Source organism: Ambystoma mexicanum, chromosome 9 (assembly GCF_040938575.1).
Source record: "Ambystoma mexicanum isolate Mex_15411 chromosome 9, UKY_AmexF1_1, whole genome shotgun sequence".
In the NCBI taxonomy this organism is placed as follows: domain Eukaryota; kingdom Metazoa; phylum Chordata; class Amphibia; order Caudata; family Ambystomatidae; genus Ambystoma; species Ambystoma mexicanum.
Genome location: NC_090931.1, coordinates 561,341,816 through 561,366,620, shown reverse-complemented (window position 1 = coordinate 561,366,620; position 24,805 = coordinate 561,341,816). Strand labels below are relative to the sequence as shown.

At 47.4% G+C, this 24,805-nt stretch overlaps 18 non-coding genes and 5 pseudogenes across 18 annotated transcripts; all 23 read right to left on the bottom strand.

Annotated features, from left to right (window-relative positions):
* Positions 1-7: 7 nt before the first annotated feature.
* On the bottom strand, positions 8-225 carry LOC138490800 (small nucleolar RNA U3). Its single transcript, XR_011275699.1, has one exon. It is a non-coding gene; the product is annotated as a small nucleolar RNA U3 (small nucleolar RNA).
* Positions 226-1,049: 824 nt separating this feature from the next.
* On the bottom strand, positions 1,050-1,267 carry LOC138490799 (small nucleolar RNA U3). Its single transcript, XR_011275698.1, has one exon. It is a non-coding gene; the product is annotated as a small nucleolar RNA U3 (small nucleolar RNA).
* An 835-nt stretch (positions 1,268-2,102) lies between these two features.
* LOC138490798 (small nucleolar RNA U3) lies at positions 2,103-2,320 on the bottom strand. Its single transcript, XR_011275697.1, has one exon. It is a non-coding gene; the product is annotated as a small nucleolar RNA U3 (small nucleolar RNA).
* An 824-nt stretch (positions 2,321-3,144) lies between these two features.
* LOC138490797 (small nucleolar RNA U3) lies at positions 3,145-3,362 on the bottom strand. Its single transcript, XR_011275696.1, has one exon. It is a non-coding gene; the product is annotated as a small nucleolar RNA U3 (small nucleolar RNA).
* An 824-nt stretch (positions 3,363-4,186) lies between these two features.
* LOC138490796 (small nucleolar RNA U3) lies at positions 4,187-4,404 on the bottom strand. Its single transcript, XR_011275695.1, has one exon. It is a non-coding gene; the product is annotated as a small nucleolar RNA U3 (small nucleolar RNA).
* An 835-nt stretch (positions 4,405-5,239) lies between these two features.
* LOC138490341 (small nucleolar RNA U3) lies at positions 5,240-5,457 on the bottom strand. Its single transcript, XR_011275379.1, has one exon. It is a non-coding gene; the product is annotated as a small nucleolar RNA U3 (small nucleolar RNA).
* Positions 5,458-6,281: 824 nt separating this feature from the next.
* Positions 6,282-6,499, bottom strand: LOC138490795 (small nucleolar RNA U3). Its single transcript, XR_011275694.1, has one exon. It is a non-coding gene; the product is annotated as a small nucleolar RNA U3 (small nucleolar RNA).
* An 835-nt stretch (positions 6,500-7,334) lies between these two features.
* Positions 7,335-7,541, bottom strand: LOC138490475 (small nucleolar RNA U3; annotated as a pseudogene).
* An 835-nt stretch (positions 7,542-8,376) lies between these two features.
* On the bottom strand, positions 8,377-8,594 carry LOC138490794 (small nucleolar RNA U3). Its single transcript, XR_011275693.1, has one exon. It is a non-coding gene; the product is annotated as a small nucleolar RNA U3 (small nucleolar RNA).
* An 835-nt stretch (positions 8,595-9,429) lies between these two features.
* On the bottom strand, positions 9,430-9,647 carry LOC138490793 (small nucleolar RNA U3). Its single transcript, XR_011275692.1, has one exon. It is a non-coding gene; the product is annotated as a small nucleolar RNA U3 (small nucleolar RNA).
* An 835-nt stretch (positions 9,648-10,482) lies between these two features.
* LOC138490302 (small nucleolar RNA U3) lies at positions 10,483-10,700 on the bottom strand. The gene has a single exon (XR_011275344.1). It is a non-coding gene; the product is annotated as a small nucleolar RNA U3 (small nucleolar RNA).
* Positions 10,701-11,524: 824 nt separating this feature from the next.
* LOC138490792 (small nucleolar RNA U3) lies at positions 11,525-11,742 on the bottom strand. The gene has a single exon (XR_011275691.1). It is a non-coding gene; the product is annotated as a small nucleolar RNA U3 (small nucleolar RNA).
* Positions 11,743-12,566: 824 nt separating this feature from the next.
* On the bottom strand, positions 12,567-12,784 carry LOC138490272 (small nucleolar RNA U3). The gene has a single exon (XR_011275317.1). It is a non-coding gene; the product is annotated as a small nucleolar RNA U3 (small nucleolar RNA).
* An 834-nt stretch (positions 12,785-13,618) lies between these two features.
* Positions 13,619-13,836, bottom strand: LOC138490376 (small nucleolar RNA U3). Its single transcript, XR_011275410.1, has one exon. It is a non-coding gene; the product is annotated as a small nucleolar RNA U3 (small nucleolar RNA).
* An 824-nt stretch (positions 13,837-14,660) lies between these two features.
* On the bottom strand, positions 14,661-14,878 carry LOC138490791 (small nucleolar RNA U3). The gene has a single exon (XR_011275690.1). It is a non-coding gene; the product is annotated as a small nucleolar RNA U3 (small nucleolar RNA).
* Positions 14,879-15,713: 835 nt separating this feature from the next.
* On the bottom strand, positions 15,714-15,931 carry LOC138490789 (small nucleolar RNA U3). Its single transcript, XR_011275689.1, has one exon. It is a non-coding gene; the product is annotated as a small nucleolar RNA U3 (small nucleolar RNA).
* Positions 15,932-16,766: 835 nt separating this feature from the next.
* Positions 16,767-16,984, bottom strand: LOC138490309 (small nucleolar RNA U3). The gene has a single exon (XR_011275350.1). It is a non-coding gene; the product is annotated as a small nucleolar RNA U3 (small nucleolar RNA).
* An 835-nt stretch (positions 16,985-17,819) lies between these two features.
* On the bottom strand, positions 17,820-18,037 carry LOC138490788 (small nucleolar RNA U3). The gene has a single exon (XR_011275688.1). It is a non-coding gene; the product is annotated as a small nucleolar RNA U3 (small nucleolar RNA).
* Positions 18,038-18,872: 835 nt separating this feature from the next.
* On the bottom strand, positions 18,873-19,090 carry LOC138490301 (small nucleolar RNA U3). The gene has a single exon (XR_011275343.1). It is a non-coding gene; the product is annotated as a small nucleolar RNA U3 (small nucleolar RNA).
* An 824-nt stretch (positions 19,091-19,914) lies between these two features.
* LOC138490495 (small nucleolar RNA U3) lies at positions 19,915-20,120 on the bottom strand (annotated as a pseudogene).
* Positions 20,121-22,437: 2,317 nt separating this feature from the next.
* LOC138490532 (small nucleolar RNA U3) lies at positions 22,438-22,633 on the bottom strand (annotated as a pseudogene).
* LOC138487347 (zinc finger CCCH domain-containing protein 15 pseudogene) lies at positions 22,629-24,168 on the bottom strand (annotated as a pseudogene).
* Positions 24,169-24,266: 98 nt separating this feature from the next.
* On the bottom strand, positions 24,267-24,368 carry LOC138490544 (small nucleolar RNA U3; annotated as a pseudogene).
* Between the last annotated feature and the right edge of the window lie 437 nt (positions 24,369-24,805).

Here is a 24,805-nt window from a genome sequence, read left to right as displayed (position 1 = left end):
GCAGCTAACCACTCAGTTTGTGTTCCCTTCCTCCAACCCTCCTGAAAGGGAGAGAGGAACGGTCATCAATAGCAGACAGCAGCTGCATAAATGCAACACTGTCCACTTGCTTCACGCTCAGAAGAGAACACTTCAACTCTTCCTCGTGGTTAGCGAAGACCAGACACTTTCGAACACATTTCCTCAGTTAAGAACTATAGAAATGATCCCTGAAAGTATAGTCTTAATAGCACAAAGGGCAGCCCAGGCAGGTGGAAGAAGCTGCCACCCATCTCACTTAGGGTGGGAAAGCGTCTATCGTCCCAAAGGCAACAAAAAGCCCCTCCATTTCTGCATAGGAAAACCTTTCCCGCAACACCATAGAAAACATTTCCTATCCATAGCGTTGGCAAAAGATGACAAAAATGCCTGTACTTTGTAAATTTACATATTGAAGACCAGCAGCCAATAAAATTCGTCAGTGTGGATGACAGAGACAAGGGGCTCCCATGGCCCAGCCAAGGCTGGCCTCAGTAAACAGAGTGGCCATATTACGATGGCAATGAGTGTTATTCAATATCTGGGAAGCTTTGCAGTGGAATTCGAGCAAGCATAAGTGGGAGGCAACGTGAACAATGGCGGTGTGACTTTTATGAGAACGTAATGCATGTGATGGAAGGGTATTGCGCGCATTGGCCAGACAAGCATTTGAGTCGGACCTGAAAAGTACCCAGCTGAATAGGCAGATTCAAAGGCAGTACAGTGTTGTTTTCACAGAAGCACGAGGATTGCGCCAGATGAAAAACAGTGGCAAATCAGAATGGCTTAACCTTTGTGAAATGGAAGTAGGCCAGCATGCAACAGCCGGAACTTGTCGCTTGGGTCCCCCAGGGCAGCGCACAAAAGGGCCCACGGCCAATTGTGTTTACCGGGGCGACGCAAGGTGTTTGGTCCATGTGGAGATTTGCACAGCTAACAAATCAGAACCCACATAATCGACAGCACAGACACCAAGCAACCCTAAGAACAGGGGAGCTGTCTCTATTTTTCACCAGAATAATAAGCAGCTAACCACTCAGTTTGTGTTCCCTTCCTCCAACCCTCCTGAAAGGGAGAGAGGAACGGTCATCAATAGCAGACAGCAGCTGCATAAATGCAACACTGTCCACTTGCTTCACGCTCAGAAGAGAACACTTCAACTCTTCCTCGTGGTTAGCGAAGACCAGACACTTTCGAACACATTTCCTCAGTTAAGAACTATAGAAATGATCCCTGAAAGTATAGTCTTAATAGCAAAAAGGGCAGCCCAGGCAGGTGGAAGAAGCTGCCACCCATCTCACTTAGGGTGGGAAAGCATCTATCGTCCCAAAGGCAACAAAAAGCCCCCCCATTTCTGCATAGGAAAACCTTTCCCGCAACCCCATAGAAAACCTTTCCTTTCCATAGCGTTGGCAAAATATGACAAAAATGCCTGTACTTTGTAAATTTACATATTGAAGACCAGCAGCCAATAAAATTTGTCAGTGTGGATGACAGAGACAAGGGGCTCCCATGGCCCAGCCAAGGCTGGCCTCAGTAAACAGAGTGGCCATATTACGATGGCAATGAGTGTTATTCAATATCTGGGAAGCTTTGCAGTGGAATTCGAGCAAGCATAAGTGGGAGGCAACGTGAACAATGGCGGTGTGACTTTTATGAGAACGTAATGCATGTGATGGAAGGGTATTGCGCGCATTGGCCAGACAAGCATTTGAGTCGGACCTGAAAAGTACCCAGCTGAATAGGCAGATTCAAATCCCCCAAAGGGGCAGTACAGTGTTGTTTTCACAGAAGCACGAGGATTGCGCCAGATGGAAAACAGTGGCAAATCAGAATGGCTTAACCTTTGTGAAATGGAAGTAGGCCAGCATGCAACAGCCGGAACTTGTCGCTTGGGTCCCCCAGGGCAGCGCACAAAAGGGCCCACGGCCAATTGTGTTTACCGGGGCGACGCAAGGTGTTTGGTCCATGTGGAGATTTGCACAGCTAACAAATCAGAACCCACATAATCGACAGCACAGACACCAAGCAACCCTAAGAACAGGGGAGCTGTCTCTATTTTTCACCAGAATAATAAGCAGCTAACCACTCAGTTTGTGTTCCCTTCCTCCAACCCTCCTGAAAGGGAGAGAGGAACGGTCATCAATAGCAGACAGCAGCTGCATAAATGCAACACTGTCCACTTGCTTCACGCTCAGAAGAGAACACTTCAACTCTTCCTCGTGGTTAGCGAAGACCAGACACTTTCGAACACATTTCCTCAGTTAAGAACTATAGAAATGATCCCTGAAAGTATAGTCTTAATAGCACAAAGGGCAGCCCAGGCAGGTGGAAGAAGCTGCCACCCATCTCACTTAGGGTGGGAAAGCGTCTATCGTCCCAAAGGCAACAAAAAGCCCCTCCATTTCTGCATAGGAAAACCTTTCCCGCAACACCATAGAAAACATTTCCTATCCATAGCGTTGGCAAAAGATGACAAAAATGCCTGTACTTTGTAAATTTACATATTGAAGACCAGCAGCCAATAAAATTCGTCAGTGTGGATGACAGAGACAAGGGGCTCCCATGGCCCAGCCAAGGCTGGCCTCAGTAAACAGAGTGGCCATATTACGATGGCAATGAGTGTTATTCAATATCTGGGAAGCTTTGCAGTGGAATTCGAGCAAGCATAAGTGGGAGGCAACGTGAACAATGGCGGTGTGACTTTTATGAGAACGTAATGCATGTGATGGAAGGGTATTGCGCGCATTGGCCAGACAAGCATTTGAGTCGGACCTGAAAAGTACCCAGCTGAATAGGCAGATTCAAAGGCAGTACAGTGTTGTTTTCACAGAAGCACGAGGATTGCGCCAGATGAAAAACAGTGGCAAATCAGAATGGCTTAACCTTTGTGAAATGGAAGTAGGCCAGCATGCAACAGCCGGAACTTGTCGCTTGGGTCCCCCAGGGCAGCGCACAAAAGGGCCCACGGCCAATTGTGTTTAACGGGGCGACGCAAGGTGTTTGGTCCATGTGGAGATTTGCACAGCTAACAAATCAGAACCCACATAATCGACAGCACAGACACCAAGCAACCCTAAGAACAGGGGAGCTGTCTCTATTTTTCACCAGAATAATAAGCAGCTAACCACTCAGTTTGTGTTCCCTTCCTCCAACCCTCCTGAAAGGGAGAGAGGAACGGTCATCAATAGCAGACAGCAGCTGCATAAATGCAACACTGTCCACTTGCTTCACGCTCAGAAGAGAACACTTCAACTCTTCCTCGTGGTTAGCGAAGACCAGACACTTTCGAACACATTTCCTCAGTTAAGAACTATAGAAATGATCCCTGAAAGTATAGTCTTAATAGCACAAAGGGCAGCCCAGGCAGGTGGAAGAAGCTGCCACCCATCTCACTTAGGGTGGGAAAGCGTCTATCGTCCCAAAGGCAACAAAAAGCCCCTCCATTTCTGCATAGGAAAACCTTTCCCGCAACACCATAGAAAACATTTCCTATCCATAGCGTTGGCAAAAGATGACAAAAATGCCTGTACTTTGTAAATTTACATATTGAAGACCAGCAGCCAATAAAATTCGTCAGTGTGGATGACAGAGACAAGGGGCTCCCATGGCCCAGCCAAGGCTGGCCTCAGTAAACAGAGTGGCCATATTACGATGGCAATGAGTGTTATTCAATATCTGGGAAGCTTTGCAGTGGAATTCGAGCAAGCATAAGTGGGAGGCAACGTGAACAATGGCGGTGTGACTTTTATGAGAACGTAATGCATGTGATGGAAGGGTATTGCGCGCATTGGCCAGACAAGCATTTGAGTCGGACCTGAAAAGTACCCAGCTGAATAGGCAGATTCAAAGGCAGTACAGTGTTGTTTTCACAGAAGCACGAGGATTGCGCCAGATGAAAAACAGTGGCAAATCAGAATGGCTTAACCTTTGTGAAATGGAAGTAGGCCAGCATGCAACAGCCGGAACTTGTCGCTTGGGTCCCCCAGGGCAGCGCACAAAAGGGCCCACGGCCAATTGTGTTTACCGGGGCGACGCAAGGTGTTTGGTCCATGTGGAGATTTGCACAGCTAACAAATCAGAACCCACATAATCGACAGCACAGACACCAAGCAACCCTAAGAACAGGGGAGCTGTCTCTATTTTTCACCAGAATAATAAGCAGCTAACCACTCAGTTTGTGTTCCCTTCCTCCAACCCTCCTGAAAGGGAGAGAGGAACGGTCATCAATAGCAGACAGCAGCTGCATAAATGCAACACTGTCCACTTGCTTCACGCTCAGAAGAGAACACTTCAACTCTTCCTCGTGGTTAGCGAAGACCAGACACTTTCGAACACATTTCCTCAGTTAAGAACTATAGAAATGATCCCTGAAAGTATAGTCTTAATAGCACAAAGGGCAGCCCAGGCAGGTGGAAGAAGCTGCCACCCATCTCACTTAGGGTGGGAAAGCATCTATCGTCCCAAAGGCAACAAAAAGCCCCCCCATTTCTGCATAGGAAAACCTTTCCCGCAACCCCATAGAAAACCTTTCCTTTCCATAGCGTTGGCAAAATATGACAAAAATGCCTGTACTTTGTAAATTTACATATTGAAGACCAGCAGCCAATAAAATTTGTCAGTGTGGATGACAGAGACAAGGGGCTCCCATGGCCCAGCCAAGGCTGGCCTCAGTAAACAGAGTGGCCATATTACGATGGCAATGAGTGTTATTCAATATCTGGGAAGCTTTGCAGTGGAATTCGAGCAAGCATAAGTGGGAGGCAACGTGAACAATGGCGGTGTGACTTTTATGAGAACGTAATGCATGTGATGGAAGGGTATTGCGCGCATTGGCCAGACAAGCATTTGAGTCGGACCTGAAAAGTACCCAGCTGAATAGGCAGATTCAAATCCCCCAAAGGGGCAGTACAGTGTTGTTTTCACAGAAGCACGAGGATTGCGCCAGATGGAAAACAGTGGCAAATCAGAATGGCTTAACCTTTGTGAAATGGAAGTAGGCCAGCATGCAACAGCCGGAACTTGTCGCTTGGGTCCCCCAGGGCAGCGCACAAAAGGGCCCACGGCCAATTGTGTTTACCGGGGCGACGCAAGGTGTTTGGTCCATGTGGAGATTTGCACAGCTAACAAATCAGAACCCACATAATCGACAGCACAGACACCAAGCAACCCTAAGAACAGGGGAGCTGTCTCTATTTTTCACCAGAATAATAAGCAGCTAACCACTCAGTTTGTGTTCCCTTCCTCCAACCCTCCTGAAAGTGAGAGAGGAACGGTCATCAATAGCAGACAGCAGCTGCATAAATGCAACACTGTCCACTTGCTTCACGCTCAGAAGAGAACACTTCAACTCTTCCTCGTGGTTAGCGAAGACCAGACACTTTCGAACACATTTCCTCAGTTAAGAACTATAGAAATGATCCCTGAAAGTATAGTCTTAATAGCACAAAGGGCAGCCCAGGCAGGTGGAAGAAGCTGCCACCCATATCACTTAGGGTGGGAAAGCGTCTATCGTCCCAAAGGCAACAAAAAGCCCCTCCATTTCTGCATAGGAAAACCTTTCCTGCAACACCATAGAAAACATTTCCTATCCATAGCGTTGGCAAAAGATGACAAAAATGCCTGTACTTTGTAAATTTACATATTGAAGACCAGCAGCCAATAAAATTCGTCAGTGTGGATGACAGAGACAAGGGGCTCCCATGGCCCAGCCAAGGCTGGCCTCAGTAAACAGAGTGGCCATATTACGATGGCAATGAGTGTTATTCAATATCTGGGAAGCTTTGCAGTGGAATTCGAGCAAGCATAAGTGGGAGGCAACGTGAACAATGGCGGTGTGACTTTTATGAGAACGTAATGCATGTGATGGAAGGGTATTGCGCGCATTGGCCAGACAAGCATTTGAGTCGGACCTGAAAAGTACCCAGCTGAATAGGCAGATTCAAAGGCAGTACAGTGTTGTTTTCACAGAAGCACGAGGATTGCGCCAGATGAAAAACAGTGGCAAATCAGAATGGCTTAACCTTTGTGAAATGGAAGTAGGCCAGCATGCAACAGCCGGAACTTGTCGCTTGGGTCCCCCAGGGCAGCGCACAAAAGGGCCCACGGCCAATTGTGTTTACCGGGGCGACGCAAGGTGTTTGGTCCATGTGGAGATTTGCACAGCTAACAAATCAGAACCCACATAATCGACAGCACAGACACCAAGCAACCCTAAGAACAGGGGAGCTGTCTCTATTTTTCACCAGAATAATAAGCAGCTAACCACTCAGTTTGTGTTCCCTTCCTCCAACCCTCCTGAAAGGGAGAGAGGAACGGTCATCAATAGCAGACAGCAGCTGCATAAATGCAACACTGTCCACTTGCTTCACGCTCAGAAGAGAACACTTCAACTCTTCCTCGTGGTTAGCGAAGACCAGACACTTTCGAACACATTTCCTCAGTTAAGAACTATAGAAATGATCCCTGAAAGTATAGTCTTAATAGCACAAAGGGCAGCCCAGGCAGGTGGAAGAAGCTGCCACCCATCTCACTTAGGGTGGGAAAGCGTCTATCGTCCCAAAGGCAACAAAAAGCCCCTCCATTTCTGCATAGGAAAACCTTTCCCGCAACACCATAGAAAACATTTCCTATCCATAGCGTTGGCAAAAGATGACAAAAATGCCTGTACTTTGTAAATTTACATATTGAAGACCAGCAGCAAATAAAATTCGTCAGTGTGGATGACAGAGACAAGGGGCTCCCATGGCCCAGCCAAGGCTGGCCTCAGTAAACAGAGTGGCCATATTACGATGGCAATGAGTGTTATTCAATATCTGGGAAGCTTTGCAGTGGAATTCGAGCAAGCATAAGTGGGAGGCAACGTGAACAATGGCGGTGTGACTTTTATGAGAACGTAATGCATGTGATGGAAGGGTATTGCGCGCATTGGCCAGACAAGCATTTGAGTCGGACCTGAAAAGTACCCAGCTGAATAGGCAGATTCAAATCCCCCAAAGGGGCAGTACAGTGTTGTTTTCACAGAAGCACGAGGATTGCGCCAGATGGAAAACAGTGGCAAATCAGAATGGCTTAACCTTTGCGAAATGGAAGTAGGCCAGCATGCAACAGCCGGAACTTGTCGCTTGGGTCCCCCAGGGCAGCGCACAAAAGGGCCCACGGCCAATTGTGTTTACCGGGGCGACGCAAGGTGTTTGGTCCATGTGGAGATTTGCACAGCTAACAAATCAGAACCCACATAATCGACAGCACAGACACCAAGCAACCCTAAGAACAGGGGAGCTGTCTCTATTTTTCACCAGAATAATAAGCAGCTAACCACTCAGTTTGTGTTCCCTTCCTCCAACCCTCCTGAAAGGGAGAGAGGAACGGTCATCAATAGCAGACAGCAGCTGCATAAATGCAACACTGTCCACTTGCTTCACGCTCAGAAGAGAACACTTCAACTCTTCCTCGTCTTCGCTAACCTCGAACACATTTCCTCAGTTAAGAACTATAGAAATGATCCCTGAAAGTATAGTCTTAATAGCACAAAGGGCAGCCCAGGCAGGTGGAAGAAGCTGCCACCCATCTCACTTAGGGTGGGAAAGCGTCTATCGTCCCAAAGGCAACAAAAAGCCCCTCCATTTCTGCATAGGAAAACCTTTCCCGCAACACCATAGAAAACATTTCCTATCCATAGCGTTGGCAAAAGATGACAAAAATGCCTGTACTTTGTAAATTTACATATTGAAGACCAGCAGCCAATAAAATTCGTCAGTGTGGATGACAGAGACAAGGGGCTCCCATGGCCCAGCCAAGGCTGGCCTCAGTAAACAGAGTGGCCATATTACGATGGCAATGAGTGTTATTCAATATCTGGGAAGCTTTGCAGTGGAATTCGAGCAAGCATAAGTGGGAGGCAACGTGAACAATGGCGGTGTGACTTTTATGAGAACGTAATGCATGTGATGGAAGGGTATTGCGCGCATTGGCCAGACAAGCATTTGAGTCGGACCTGAAAAGTACCCAGCTGAATAGGCAGATTCAAATCCCCCAAAGGGGCAGTACAGTGTTGTTTTCACAGAAGCACGAGGATTGCGCCAGATGGAAAACAGTGGCAAATCAGAATGGCTTAACCTTTGTGAAATGGAAGTAGGCCAGCATGCAACAGCCGGAACTTGACGCTTGGGTCCCCCAGGGCAGCGCACAAAAGGGCCCACGGCCAATTGTGTTTACCGGGGCGACGCAAGGTGTTTGGTCCATGTGGAGATTTGCACAGCTAACAAATCAGAACCCACATAATCGACAGCACAGACACCAAGCAACCCTAAGAACAGGGGAGCTGTCTCTATTTTTCACCAGAATAATAAGCAGCTAACCACTCAGTTTGTGTTCCCTTCCTCCAACCCTCCTGAAAGGGAGAGAGGAACGGTCATCAATAGCAGACAGCAGCTGCATAAATGCAACACTGTCCACTTGCTTCACGCTCAGAAGAGAACACTTCAACTCTTCCTCGTGGTTAGCGAAGACCAGACACTTTCGAACACATTTCCTCAGTTAAGAACTATAGAAATGATCCCTGAAAGTATAGTCTTAATAGCACAAAGGGCAGCCCAGGCAGGTGGAAGAAGCTGCCATCCATCTCACTTAGGGTGGGAAAGCGTCTATCGTCCCAAAGGCAACAAAAAGCCCCTCCATTTCTGCATAGGAAAACCTTTCCCGCAACACCATAGAAAACATTTCCTATCCATGGCGTTGGCAAAAGATGACAAAAATGCCTGTACTTTGTAAATTTACATATTGAAGACCAGCAGCCAATAAAATTCGTCAGTGTGGATGACAGAGACAAGGGGCTCCCATGGCCCAGCCAAGGCTGGCCTCAGTAAACAGAGTGGCCATATTACGATGGCAATGAGTGTTATTCAATATCTGGGAAGCTTTGCAGTGGAATTCGAGCAAGCATAAGTGGGAGGCAACGTGAACAATGGCGGTGTGACTTTTATGAGAACGTAATGCATGTGATGGAAGGGTATTGCGCGCATTGGCCAGACAAGCATTTGAGTCGGACCTGAAAAGTACCCAGCTGAATAGGCAGATTCAAATCCCCCAAAGGGGCAGTACAGTGTTGTTTTCACAGAAGCACGAGGATTGCGCCAGATGGAAAACAGTGGCAAATCAGAATGGCTTAACCTTTGTGAAATGGAAGTAGGCCAGCATGCAACAGCCGGAACTTGTCGCTTGGGTCCCCCAGGGCAGCGCACAAAAGGGCCCACGGCCAATTGTGTTTACCGGGGCGACGCAAGGTGTTTGGTCCATGTGGAGATTTGCACAGCTAACAAATCAGAACCCACATAATCGACAGCACAGACACCAAGCAACCCTAAGAACAGGGGAGCTGTCTCTATTTTTCACCAGAATAATAAGCAGCTAACCACTCAGTTTGTGTTCCCTTCCTCCAACCCTCCTGAAAGGGAGAGAGGAACGGTCATCAATAGCAGACAGCAGCTGCATAAATGCAACACTGTCCACTTGCTTCACGCTCAGAAGAGAACACTTCAACTCTTCCTCGTGGTTAGCGAAGACCAGACACTTTCGAACACATTTCCTCAGTTAAGAACTATAGAAATGATCCCTGAAAGTATAGTCTTAATAGCACAAAGGGCAGCCCAGGCAGGTGGAAGAAGCTGCCATCCATCTCACTTAGGGTGGGAAAGCGTCTATCGTCCCAAAGGCAACAAAAAGCCCCTCCATTTCTGCATAGGAAAACCTTTCCCGCAACACCATAGAAAACATTTCCTATCCATGGCGTTGGCAAAAGATGACAAAAATGCCTGTACTTTGTAAATTTACATATTGAAGACCAGCAGCCAATAAAATTCGTCAGTGTGGATGACAGAGACAAGGGGCTCCCATGGCCCAGCCAAGGCTGGCCTCAGTAAACAGAGTGGCCATATTACGATGGCAATGAGTGTTATTCAATATCTGGGAAGCTTTGCAGTGGAATTCGAGCAAGCATAAGTGGGAGGCAACGTGAACAATGGCGGTGTGACTTTTATGAGAACGTAATGCATGTGATGGAAGGGTATTGCGCGCATTGGCCAGACAAGCATTTGAGTCGGACCTGAAAAGTACCCAGCTGAATAGGCAGATTCAAATCCCCCAAAGGGGCAGTACAGTGTTGTTTTCACAGAAGCACGAGGATTGCGCCAGATGGAAAACAGTGGCAAATCAGAATGGCTTAACCTTTGTGAAATGGAAGTAGGCCAGCATGCAACAGCCGGAACTTGTCGCTTGGGTCCCCCAGGGCAGCGCACAAAAGGGCCCACGGCCAATTGTGTTTACCGGGGCGACGCAAGGTGTTTGGTCCATGTGGAGATTTGCACAGCTAACAAATCAGAACCCACATAATCGACAGCACAGACACCAAGCAACCCTAAGAACAGGGGAGCTGTCTCTATTTTTCACCAGAATAATAAGCAGCTAACCACTCAGTTTGTGTTCCCTTCCTCTAACCCTCCTGAAAGGGAGAGAGGAACGGTCATCAATAGCAGACAGCAGCTGCATAAATGCAACACTGTCCACTTGCTTCACGCTCAGAAGAGAACACTTCAACTCTTCCTCGTGGTTAGCGAAGACCAGACACTTTCGAACACATTTCCTCAGTTAAGAACTATAGAAATGATCCCTGAAAGTATAGTCTTAATAGCACAAAGGGCAGCCCAGGCAGGTGGAAGAAGCTGCCACCCATCTCACTTAGGGTGGGAAAGCATCTATCGTCCCAAAGGCAACAAAAAGCCCCCCCATTTCTGCATAGGAAAACCTTTCCCGCAACCCCATAGAAAACCTTTCCTTTCCATAGCGTTGGCAAAAGATGACAAAAATGCCTGTACTTTGTAAATTTACATATTGAAGACCAGCAGCCAATAAAATTCGTCAGTGTGGATGACAGAGACAAGGGGCTCCCATGGCCCAGCCAAGGCTGGCCTCAGTAAACAGAGTGGCCATATTACGATGGCAATGAGTGTTATTCAATATCTGGGAAGCTTTGCAGTGGAATTCAAGCAAGCATAAGTGGGAGGCAACGTGAACAATGGCGGTGTGACTTTTATGAGAACGTAATGCATGTGATGGAAGGGTATTGCGCGCATTGGCCAGACAAGCATTTGAGTCGGACCTGAAAAGTACCCAGCTGAATAGGCAGATTCAAAGGCAGTACAGTGTTATTTTCACAGAAGCACGAGGATTGCGCCAGATGGAAAACAGTGGCAAATCAGAATGGCTTAACCTTTGTGAAATGGAAGTAGGCCAGCATGCAACAGCCGGAACTTGTCGCTTGGGTCCCCCAGGGCAGCGCACAAAAGGGCCCACGGCCAATTGTGTTTACCGGGGCGACGCAAGGTGTTTGGTCCATGTGGAGATTTGCACAGCTAACAAATCAGAACCCACATAATCGACAGCACAGACACCAAGCAACCCTAAGAACAGGGGAGCTGTCTCTATTTTTCACCAGAATAATAAGCAGCTAACCACTCAGTTTGTGTTCCCTTCCTCCAACCCTCCTGAAAGGGAGAGAGGAACGGTCATCAATAGCAGACAGCAGCTGCATAAATGCAACACTGTCCACTTGCTTCACGCTCAGAAGAGAACACTTCAACTCTTCCTCGTGGTTAGCGAAGACCAGACACTTTCGAACACATTTCCTCAGTTAAGAACTATAGAAATGATCCCTGAAAGTATAGTCTTAATAGCACAAAGGGCAGCCCAGGCAGGTGGAAGAAGCTGCCACCCATCTCACTTAGGGTGGGAAAGCGTCTATCGTCCCAAAGGCAACAAAAAGCCCCTCCATTTCTGCATAGGAAAACCTTTCCCGCAACACCATAGAAAACATTTCCTATCCATAGCGTTGGCAAAAGATGACAAAAATGCCTGTACTTTGTAAATTTACATATTGAAGACCAGCAGCCAATAAAATTCGTCAGTGTGGATGACAGAGACAAGGGGCTCCCATGGCCCAGCCAAGGCTGGCCTCAGTAAACAGAGTGGCCATATTACGATGGCAATGAGTGTTATTCAATATCTGGGAAGCTTTGCAGTGGAATTCGAGCAAGCATAAGTGGGAGGCAACGTGAACAATGGCGGTGTGACTTTTATGAGAACGTAATGCATGTGATGGAAGGGTATTGCGCGCATTGGCCAGACAAGCATTTGAGTCGGACCTGAAAAGTACCCAGCTGAATAGGCAGATTCAAAGGCAGTACAGTGTTGTTTTCACAGAAGCACGAGGATTGCGCCAGATGAAAAACAGTGGCAAATCAGAATGGCTTAACCTTTGTGAAATGGAAGTAGGCCAGCATGCAACAGCCGGAACTTGTCGCTTGGGTCCCCCAGGGCAGCGCACAAAAGGGCCCACGGCCAATTGTGTTTACCGGGGCGACGCAAGGTGTTTGGTCCATGTGGAGATTTGCACAGCTAACAAATCAGAACCCACATAATCGACAGCACAGACACCAAGCAACCCTAAGAACAGGGGAGCTGTCTCTATTTTTCACCAGAATAATAAGCAGCTAACCACTCAGTTTGTGTTCCCTTCCTCCAACCCTCCTGAAAGGGAGAGAGGAACGGTCATCAATAGCAGACAGCAGCTGCATAAATGCAACACTGTCCACTTGCTTCACGCTCAGAAGAGAACACTTCAACTCTTCCTCGTGGTTAGCGAAGACCAGACACTTTCGAACACATTTTCTCAGTTAAGAACTATAGAAATGATCCCTGAAAGTATAGTCTTAATAGCACAAAGGGCAGCCCAGGCAGGTGGAAGAAGCTGCCACCCATCTCACTTAGGGTGGGAAAGCGTCTATCGTCCCAAAGGCAACAAAAAGCCCCTCCATTTCTGCATAGGAAAACCTTTCCCGCAACACCATAGAAAACATTTCCTATCCATAGCGTTGGCAAAAGATGACAAAAATGCCTGTACTTTGTAAATTTACATATTGAAGACCAGCAGCCAATAAAATTCGTCAGTGTGGATGACAGAGACAAGGGGCTCCCATGGCCCAGCCAAGGCTGGCCTCAGTAAACAGAGTGGCCATATTACGACGGCAATGAGTGTTATTCAATATCTGGGAAGCTTTGCAGTGGAATTCGAGCAAGCATAAGTGGGAGGCAACGTGAACAATGGCGGTGTGACTTTTATGAGAACGTAATGCATGTGATGGAAGGGTATTGCGCGCATTGGCCAGACAAGCATTTGAGTCGGACCTGAAAAGTACCCAGCTGAATAGGCAGATTCAAATCCCCCAAAGGGGCAGTACAGTGTTGTTTTCACAGAAGCACGAGGATTGCGCCAGATGGAAAACAGTGGCAAATCAGAATGGCTTAACCTTTGTGAAATGGAAGTAGGCCAGCATGCAACAGCCGGAACTTGTCGCTTGGGTCCCCCAGGGCAGCGCACAAAAGGGCCCACGGCAATTGTGTTTACCGGGGCGACGCAAGGTGTTTGGTCCATGTGGAGATTTGCACAGCTACCAAATCAGAACCCACATAATCGACAGCACAGACACCAAGCAACCCTAAGAACAGGGGAGCTGTCTCTATTTTTCACCAGAATAATAAGCAGCTAACCACTCAGTTTGTGTTCCCTTCCTCCAACCCTCCTGAAAGGGAGAGAGGAACGGTCATCAATAGCAGACAGCAGCTGCATAAATGCAACACTGTCCACTTGCTTCACGCTCAGAAGAGAACACTTCAACTCTTCCTCGTGGTTAGCGAAGACCAGACACTTTCGAACACATTTCCTCAGTTAAGAACTATAAAAATGATCCCTGAAAGTATAGTCTTAATAGCAAAAAGGGCAGCCCAGGCAGGTGGAAGAAGCTGCCATCCATCTCACTTAGGGTGGGAAAGCGTCTATCGTCCCAAAGGCAACAAAAAGCCCCTCCATTTCTGCATAGGAAAACCTTTCCCGCAACACCATAGAAAACATTTCCTATCCATAGCGTTGGCAAAAGATGACAAAAATGCCTGTACTTTGTAAATTTACATATTGAAGACCAGCAGCCAATAAAATTCGTCAGTGTGGATGACAGAGACAAGGGGCTCCCATGGCCCAGCCAAGGCTGGCCTCAGTAAACAGAGTGGCCATATTACGATGGCAATGAGTGTTATTCAATATCTGGGAAGCTTTGCAGTGGAATTCGAGCAAGCATAAGTGGGAGGCAACGTGAACAATGGCGGTGTGACTTTTATGAGAACGTAATGCATGTGATGGAAGGGTATTGCGCGCATTGGCCAGACAAGCATTTGAGTCGGACCTGAAAAGTACCCAGCTGAATAGGCAGATTCAAAGGCAGTACAGTGTTGTTTTCACAGAAGCACGAGGATTGCGCCAGATGGAAAACAGTGGCAAATCAGAATGGCTTAACCTTTGTGAAATGGAAGTAGGCCAGCATGCAACAGCCGGAACTTGTCGCTTGGGTCCCCCAGGGCAGCGCACAAAAGGGCCCACGGCCAATTGTGTTTACCGGGGCGACGCAAGGTGTTTGGTCCATGTGGAGATTTGCACAGCTAACAAATCAGAACCCACATAATCGACAGCACAAACACCAAGCAACCCTAAGAACAGGGGAGCTGTCTCTATTTTTCACCAGAATAATAAGCAGCTAACCACTCAGTTTGTGTTCCCTTCCTCCAACCCTCCTGAAAGGGAGAGAGGAACGGTCATCAATAGCAGACAGCAGCTGCATAAATGCAACACTGTCCACTTGCTTCACGCTCAGAAGAGAACACTTCAACTCTTCCTCGTGGTTAGCGAAGACCAGACACTTTCGAACACATTTCCTCAGTTAAGAACTATAGAAATGATCCCTGAAAGTATAGTCTTAATAGCACAAAGGGCAGCCCAGGCAGGTGGAAGAAGCTGCCACCCATCTCACTTAGGGTGGGAAAGCGTCTATCGTCCCAAAGGCAACAAAAAGCCCCTCCATTTCTGCATAGGAAAACCTTTCCCGCAACACCATAGAAAACATTTCCTATCCATGGCGTTGGCAAAAGATGACAAAAATGCCTGTACTTTGTAAATTTACATATTGAAGACCAGCAGCCAATAAAATTCGTCAGTGTGGATGACAGAGACAAGGGGCTCCCATGGCCCAGCCAAGGCTGGCCTCAGTAAACAGAGTGGCCATATTACGATGGCAATGAGTGTTATTCAATATCTGGGAAGCTTTGCAGTGGAATTCGAGCAAGCATAAGTGGGAGGCAACGTGAACAATGGCGGTGTGACTTTTATGAGAACGTAATGCATGTGATGGAAGGGTATTGCGCGCATTGGCCAGACAAGCATTTGAGTCGGACCTGAAAAGTACCCAGCTGAATAGGCAGATTCAAATCCCCCAAAGGGGCAGTACAGTGTTGTTTTCACAGAAGCACGAGGATTGCGCCAGATGGAAAACAGTGGCAAATCAGAATGGCTTAACCTTTGTGAAATGGAAGTAGGCCAGCATGCAACAGCCGGAACTTGACGCTTGGGTCCCCCAGGGCAGCGCACAAAAGGGCCCACGGCCAATTGTGTTTACCGGGGCGACGCAAGGTGTTTGGTCCATGTGGAGATTTGCACAGCTAACAAATCAGAACCCACATAATCGACAGCACAGACACCAAGCAACCCTAAGAACAGGGGAGCTGTCTCTATTTTTCACCAGAATAATAAGCAGCTAACCACTCAGTTTGTGTTCCCTTCCTCCAACCCTCCTGAAAGGGAGAGAGGAACGGTCATCAATAGCAGACAGCAGCTGCATAAATGCAACACTGTCCACTTGCTTCACGCTCAGAAGAGAACACTTCAACTCTTCCTCGTGGTTAGCGAAGACCAGACACTTTCGAACACATTTCCTCAGTTAAGAACTATAGAAATGATCCCTGAAAGTATAGTCTTAATAGCACAAAGGGCAGCCCAGGCAGGTGGAAGAAGCTGCCATCCATCTCACTTAGGGTGGGAAAGCGTCTATCGTCCCAAAGGCAACAAAAAGCCCCTCCATTTCTGCATAGGAAAACCTTTCCCGCAACACCATAGAAAACATTTCCTATCCATGGCGTTGGCAAAAGATGACAAAAATGCCTGTACTTTGTAAATTTACATATTGAAGACCAGCAGCCAATAAAATTCGTCAGTGTGGATGACAGAGACAAGGGGCTCCCATGGCCCAGCCAAGGCTGGCCTCAGTAAACAGAGTGGCCATATTACGATGGCAATGAGTGTTATTCAATATCTGGGAAGCTTTGCAGTGGAATTCGAGCAAGCATAAGTGGGAGGCAACGTGAACAATGGCGGTGTGACTTTTATGAGAACGTAATGCATCTGATGGAAGGGTATTGCGCGCATTGGCCAGACAAGCATTTGAGTCGGACCTGAAAAGTACCCAGCTGAATAGGCAGATTCAAATCCCCCAAAGGGGCAGTACAGTGTTGTTTTCACAGAAGCACGAGGATTGCGCCAGATGGAAAACAGTGGCAAATCAGAATGGCTTAACCTTTGTGAAATGGAAGTAGGCCAGCATGCAACAGCCGGAACTTGTCGCTTGGGTCCCCCAGGGCAGCGCACAAAAGGGCCCACGGCCAATTGTGTTTACCGGGGCGACGCAAGGTGTTTGGTCCATGTGGAGATTTGCACAGCTAACAAATCAGAACCCACATAATCGACAGCACAGACACCAAGCAACCCTAAGAACAGGGGAGCTGTCTCTATTTTTCACCAGAATAATAAGCAGCTAACCACTCAGTTTGTGTTCCCTTCCTCCAACCCTCCTGAAAGGGAGAGAGGAACGGTCATTAATAGCAGACAGCAGCTGCATAAATGCAACACTGTCCACTTGCTTCACGCTCAGAAGAGAACACTTCAACTCTTCCTCGTGGTTAGCGAAGACCAGACACTTTCGAACACATTTCCTCAGTTAAGAACTATAGAAATGATCCCTGAAAGTATAGTCTTAATAGCAAAAAGGGCAGCCCAGGCAGGTGGAAGAAGCTGCCACCCATCTCACTTAGGGTGGGAAAGCGTCTATCGTCCCAAAGGCAACAAAAAGCCCCTCCATTTCTGCATAGGAAAACCTTTCCCGCAACACCATAGAAAACATTTCCTATCCATAGCGTTGGCAAAAGATGACAAAAATGCCTGTACTTTGTAAATTTACATATTGAAGACCAGCAGCCAATAAAATTCGTCAGTGTGGATGACAGAGACAAGGGGCTCCCATGGCCCAGCCAAGGCTGGCCTCAGTAAACAGAGTGGCCATATTACGATGGCAATGAGTGTTATTCAATATCTGGGAAGCTTTGCAGTGGAATTCGAGCAAGCATAAGTGGGAGGCAACGTGAACAATGGCGGTGTGACTTTTATGAGAACGTAATGCATGTGATGGAAGGGTATTGCGCGCATTGGCCAGACAAGCATTTGAGTCGGACCTGAAAAGTACCCAGCTGAATAGGCAGATTCAAATCCCCCAAAGGGGCAGTACAGTGTTGTTTTCACAGAAGCACGAGGATTGCGCCAGATGGAAAACAGTGGCAAATCAGAATGGCTTAACCTTTGTGAAATGGAAGTAGGCCAGCATGCAACAGCCGGAACTTGTCGCTTGGGTCCCCCAGGGCAGCGCACAAAAGGGCCCACGGCCAATTGTGTTTACCGGGGCGACGCAAGGTGTTTGGTCCATGTGGAGATTTGCACAGCTAACAAATCAGAACCCACATAATCGACAGCACAGACACCAAGCAACCCTAAAAACAGGGGAGCTGTCTCTATTTTTCACCAGAATAATAAGCAGCTAACCACTCAGTTTGTGTTCCCTTCCTCCAACCCTCCTGAAAGGGAGAGAGGAACGGTCATCAATAGCAGACAGCAGCTGCATAAATGCAACACTGTCCACTTGCTTCACGCTCAGAAGAGAACACTTCAACTCTTCCTCGTGGTTAGCGAAGACCAGACACTTTCGAACACATTTCCTCAGTTAAGAACTATAGAAATGATCCCTGAAAGTATAGTCTTAATAGCACAAAGGGCAGCCCAGGCAGGTGGAAGAAGCTGCCATCCATCTCACTTAGGGTGGGAAAGCGTCTATCGTCCCAAAGGCAACAAAAAGCCCCTCCATTTCTGCATAGGAAAACCTTTCCCGCAACACCATAGAAAACATTTCCTATCCATGGCGTTGGCAAAAGATGACAAAAATGCCTGTACTTTGTAAATTTACATATTGAAGACCAGCAGCCAATAAAATTCGTCAGTGTGGATGACAGAGACAAGGGGCTCCCATGGCCCAGCCAAGGCTGGCCTCAGTAAACAGAGTGGCCATATTACGATGGCAATGAGTGTTATTCAATATCTGGGAAGCTTTGCAGTGGAATTCGAGCAAGCATAAGTGGGAGGCAACGTGAACAATGGCGGTGTGACTTTTATGAGAACGTAATGCATGTGATGGAAGGGTATTGCGCGCATTGGCCAGACAAGCATTTGAGTCGGACCTGAAAAGTACCCAGCTGAATAGGCAGATTCAAATCCCCCAAAGGGGCAGTACAGTGTTGTTTTCACAGAAGCACGAGGATTGCGCCAGATGGAAAACAGTGGCAAATCAGAATGGCTTAACCTTTGTGAAATGGAAGTAGGCCAGCATGCAACAGCCGGAACTTGTCGCTTGGGTCCCCCAGGGCAGCGCACAAAAGGGCCCACGGCCAATTGTGTTTACCGGGGCGACGCAAGGTGTTTGGTCCATGTGGAGATTTGCACAGCTAACAAATCAGAACCCACATAATCGACAGCACAGACACCAAGCAACCCTAAGAACAGGGGAGCTGTCTCTATTTTTCACCAGAATAATAAGCAGCTAACCACTCAGTTTGTGTTCCCTTCCTCTAACCCTCCTGAAAGGGAGAGAGGAACGGTCATCAATAGCAGACAGCAGCTGCATAAATGCAACACTGTCCACTTGCTTCACGCTCAGAAGAGAACACTTCAACTCTTCCTCGTGGTTAGCGAAGACCAGACACTTTCGAACACATTTCCTCAGTTAAGAACTATAGAAATGATCCCTGAAAGTATAGTCTTAATAGCACAAAGGGCAGCCCAGGCAGGTGGAAGAAGCTGCCACCCATCTCACTTAGGGTGGGAAAGCATCTATCGTCCCAAAGGCAACAAAAAGCCCCCCCATTTCTGCATAGGAAAACCTTTCCCGCAACCCCATAGAAAACCTTTCCTTTCCATAGCGTTGGCAAAAGATGACAAAAATGCCTGTACTTTGTAAATTTACATATTGAAGACCAGCAGCCAATAAAATTCGTCAGTGTGGATGACAGAGACAAGGGGCTCCCATGGCCCAGCCAAGGCTGGCCTCAGTAAACAGAGTGGCCATATTACGATGGCAATGAGTGTTATTCAATATCTGGGAAGCTTTGCAGTGGAATTCAAGCAAGCATAAGTGGGAGGCAACGTGAACAATGGCGGTGTGACTTTTATGAGAACGTAATGCATGTGATGGAAGGGTATTGCGCGCATTGGCCAGACAAGCATTTGAGTCGGACCTGAAAAGTACCCAGCTGAATAGGCAGATTCAAAGGCAGTACAGTGTTATTTTCACAGAAGCACGAGGATTGCGCCAGATGGAAAACAGTGGCAAATCAGAATGGCTTAACCTTTGTGAAATGGAAGTAGGCCAGCATGCAACAGCCGGAACTTGTCGCTTGGGTCCCCCAGGGCAGCGCACAAAAGGGCCCACGGCCAATTGTGTTTACCGGGGCGACGCAAGGTGTTTGGTCCATGTGGAGATTTGCACAGCTAACAAATCAGAACCCACATAATCGACAGCACAGACACCAAGCAACCCTAAGAACAGGGGAGCTGTCTCTATTTTTCACCAGAATAATAAGCAGCTAACCACTCAGTTTGTGTTCCCTTCCTCCAACCCTCCTGAAAGGGAGAGAGGAACGGTCATCAATAGCAGACAGCAGCTGCATAAATGCAACACTGTCCACTTGCTTCACGCTCAGAAGAGAACACTTCAACTCTTCCTCGTGGTTAGCGAAGACCAGACACTTTCGAACACATTTCCTCATTTTTTTTTTTTTTTTTTTGTAAAAATATCTTTATTAAGTGCTTAAAGATGATACAAGGGTAATAAATTCAATTCAATAAGAAGACTTTTGTGGCAATTACATTCCCCCCTCAAAGCAGAAGGGGTGGTTTCAATTTTACTTTGGGCATTTGGGTGGGTACATATATATTTTCTGTTCAGAGTCTGTGGTTTACAAAGTGTTCGTGTTTTGCCTGAGTAGGCTAAGAGTTCCCTTTTTCTTTATTTTATTTTTGGATGATTGCCTGGGCTGGGGGTTTTACTCAGGGCCCCCATCTTCCAGGCTGTCCTTGATTTCGTAGTCTCTTAGCAGGCCGTGGACCATCCTGCGGCAGGCTTCGGTTGTCAGCAGCTCATCATTGAGGACCAGGCGTTTCCTTGCGTAGAGGAGAATGTCCTTCAGGCAGCAGAGGGTCCTCCAGCAGTTCTGGATTGCCTCTACTGTGTGGGTCTGTGCAAAGAGTCCATACAGCACAGACTGGTGTATAATGTCTTGGGGCGGGATGTGAGCACTCAACTCAGTGTTCAGGGCCCTGCGCAGTTTCCTTGCAAAGGGGCATGCCCAGAAGAGGTGGTACGCTGTTTCCTCTGCCGGGCACCCCCTTGGGCAGCTCCCGTGTGGGCAGAGGCCCCGTCTGTTCATGAATGCTCGCACAGATAGTGCCCCCCTCACCGTCAGCCAGGCGATGTCCTTGTGAATATTCAGGAGTTTGTTTGATGCCACATTTTCCCACACCTGGGTAACTGTGGCCGCTGGCAGGTCCTCAATGGGATCAGTGGTGTCTTGGGACCGGATCAGGTTGTGGATTGTCCTTGGGTTCCACAATGCAGGCACCACCCCCTGAAGGCCAAAATCTGCGATGAACTTTTCCATCTCCCTGTAGTACCAAGGGAGCGTCCAGTTGTACGGGGCCCTGTTTTCCCACTTGACCCAGCCTAGCCTCCTCCATGTTGGTGTGAGGAAGAAGCGGAAAAGGAGGTAGGCTGAGTGGGTCTTGTTGGCGTTGCCCAGGGAAATCCTGACGCAGGTGCAGGCGAAGCAGGCCCGCAGTCTTGTAGGGAGGTCCGGGATTCCTTTCCCTCCTCTGCGCGGTTCCTTGTACATGGATGATCTCTTAACTCTGTCCATCTTTGAGCCCCAGACAAAGTGGAAGACCATGGCGTTGATGGCCCGCGCCTCACTGGCTGGGAGAGGCCACGCTTGGGCCACATACTGCAGGACAGGCAGCACATCATTTCTCAGCACCACAGCCTTCCCTTCCATGCTCAGTTTGCGGAGACTCCAGAGACCCAGTTTCTGTTTGACCTTGGCCAGGCGTTCCTTCGAGCTTTTCAGCGCTGCCCCCTCCTTCCCATACCAGACCCCAAGGATCTTGATGAAATCCTTCTCGATTGGGAAGGGAAGGGGCTCCAGGTTGCTATCCCAGTGTCCAAACAGCATGGTTTGGGATTTTGCTGCATTTATCTTTGCGCCCGATGCCTGGCCAAAGTCTTCGCAGGTCCTCAGAAGCTCTGACACCGATTGACTGACTGAACAGAAGAGGGTGACGTCCATCCATGTAGAGCGAACACTTCACCTCTCTTCTCGCGTCTCCTGGTGCCGGGATGCCTCTGATGTCTGGGTTATTCCGGATGTACTCTGCCAAGAGCTCTATAATGCAAACAAACAGAGGGGGCGAGAGAGGACAGCCCTGCCTAACCCCAGACTTTACTGGAAAGGGGTCTGTTTTCCAACCATTCACCATGACTGAACTGAATATGTCTTTATACATTACTCTAACATAACTGCAGAAGAATTCCCCCAGCCCAAAACCTCTGAGGACCCTGTCCATGAACTCATGGGAGACGCGGTCGAAGGCCTTCTCCTGGTCAAGGCACACCAGCGCTGCCCGAACATTGCGGTCCGTGACATACTGGATTGTGTCCCTGATCAGGGCGAGGCTGTCAGCGACCCTACGTCCAGGGACCCCACAGGTCTGGTCGGGGTGGACAATCTCACTGAGAGCACCCCTGAGTCTAGTCGCCATTGTCTTTGCCAGAATCTTGTAGTCCACGTTTAGGAGAGAGATGGGCCTCCAGTTCTTGAGGTCACACTTCTCTCCCTTCGGTTTGTACAAGAGCGTGATGATACTTTCTCTCATAGACTGAGGCATGCTACCACCTGCGACCATCTCTTTGTACACCTCGAGTAGGTCTGGTCCTACTATGTCCCACATAGTGATGTAAAATTCGGCTGGGAGACCGTCACTTCCCGGTGTTTTGTCTGTCTTGAAAGATTTGGTCGCAAGGTGCAGCTCCTGCAGTGTGAGGGGATAATAAGCAGCTAACCACTCAGTTTGTGTTCCCTTCCTCCAACCCTCCTGACAGGGAGAGAGGAACGGTCATCAATTGCAGACAGCAGCTGCATAAATGCAACAGTGTCCACTTGCTTCACGCTCAGAACACTTCAACTCTTCCTCGTGGTTAGCGAAGACCAGACACTTTCAAACACATTTCCTCATTTTTTTTTTTGTGTCAATATGGATAGTTTTTATTTACAACTTTGTCGGCAAAAACATGAATGAAATTTTCCAAAATTGTTGGAGACTATTTTATATAGTGCTTCACGACGAGCAATTATTTGCATTCATTCGATCAAATCGTTCAGAGTAATCTAAAATGCAAGTAACCCAAAAACAAATCAGGATGCATTGGAACAAGCAGGTCCATAAAATGTGAGCTGTTGAGGTTATCTCCATTAGCGCAACATAAATTTCTTTAAAACTTCAGTTTGTGTGAAGAATACTTCAAGTTTAACTTTAACTGCACTTGAATACACCGACCGTTCACTCAAAGATGAAGTTGCTATTTTTGATGAGTCCAGTGAAATACCACATAATTGGTGACTTCTCATTTTCAGTATGAATTTTTCAGAAAATCTAAACTGTCTGCATGAGAAAGTATAATCAAGAAATAATTTCAAGTTCTCTCCTAAACTTTCTTGAAAAACCATAAATTAGGATTTACAATTCAAGATGTTCAGATGGATAAAATTCAGTCTGATTTACTCATGTGGGGATGACATTTTTCATTCACATGATTTGTTGTATTTCAGCATTCCTCTAAATCAAGTGTGTATAATTCCTCTTCTAGTTCATCTAAATCCTCGCCCGTGAAGAGGTTTTCATCAACGGGGACGGCATCAATTTCACCATTTTGGTGGCTCTCTTCCTCATCTTCCAGATCACTTTGCTCCCCATTCTCCAATTCACCTCCCGAAGCTTCACTTAACTTGTTTTAATCTTTTCCAGTTGTTTTCCGATGTGTGTTAAACCGCTCCAGACTTGCCACTGTAATGCCCATATCATCCACATCTTTAGGTACAAATCGGCTTACATCTAGGTCCCTTACGTCGTCTGTATTTTCAAGATCATCATAGTCTTCTTCATCTTGAACATACTCTGTATCATCTGCTTCGGCATCATCATCATCCACCAATTCAGGATGAAATTTAAAGACTTCACGGCCACTAATTCCAAGAGCTTTTCCAGCTTTAAAGTCTGCTTTCCTTCTCTCCATGTCTTCTTCTAGCTTAATCATTTTGTCTTGTCGTTTTCTTTTCTTCCATGAAAGAAAAGACTCCAGCGTAATTTTGGTAACATTTGGTTCTAAGGCAGCACGCTCTTTTTCTATAAGATCTTCAAGGAAATTTCATCTTCTTTTTCCTCCGTTTTTTTGTTTTTGTCCTTTTTTTAGTGCAAATCCAGCAGGGAGAGCATGCCGGTATATACATGTGTCTCTGCCACCGGGGCACGTCCAAAACTAGCCATACTTGTTGTTTTCAATTGCATCAAGAAAATACTTGCAAACCATGCTTCTTGTTGACTACTTCTTCCAGTTTTTTATCATCCCAAGTATCCATCGTATCCTTTTCAAGATCTTCATCTCTGCCATCAATGTAAACACTACGCTTCTCGCACTTCCTTTCTAAAGTCAGGTCATGGGAGAATTTGCACTTGTCTCCTTTAGTGCACTGCCCTTGTTTAAAAAGACACAGACTACGAGCCAGAACCCACATAATCGACAGCACAGACACCAAGCAACCCTAAGAAAAGGAAAGCTCTCTCTTTCTATTTTTCACCAGAATAATAAGCAACTAACCACTCAGTTTGTGTTCCCTTCCTCCAGCCCTCCTGAAAGAGAGAGAGAAACGGTCATCAATGGCAGACAGCAGCTGCATAAATGCAACACTGTCCACTTGCTTCACGCTCAGAAGAGTTCCGGAGTGATGAGCGATCGAAGCACTGCTTGCTCAGGTAAGTGCTTTGTTAATGCTGACCTTGTTCCTTCTCCCTTGCAGGTTGCGGTGAAACCCGGAGATGGTCGAGGTAACAGAAGCACAGGGTGCTGCTAGGACTCGCTGCTTGCCCAGGTAAGAATTGTTATTAATGCTGTCCTTGTTTCTTTACCTTTGCAGGTTGCGGCGAACTCCAGAGATGAGCGAGGTAAGCGAAGCGCAGGATGGATTTAAGGCTGGTTACTTCACAGGTAAGTGTTCTTGCTCGCTAATGCTGTTCTTGTTCATCCAGGTTATTAATGGAATCCGGATCTAGGGCTTCAGGATCGGGCCACCGTAGAAGCAGATGAGCAGAAGCTGGACACGGTGAGCGTTAAGCTGCAGGAGTGCAGAATAACGCGAAGCGTGTTCTGCAGTT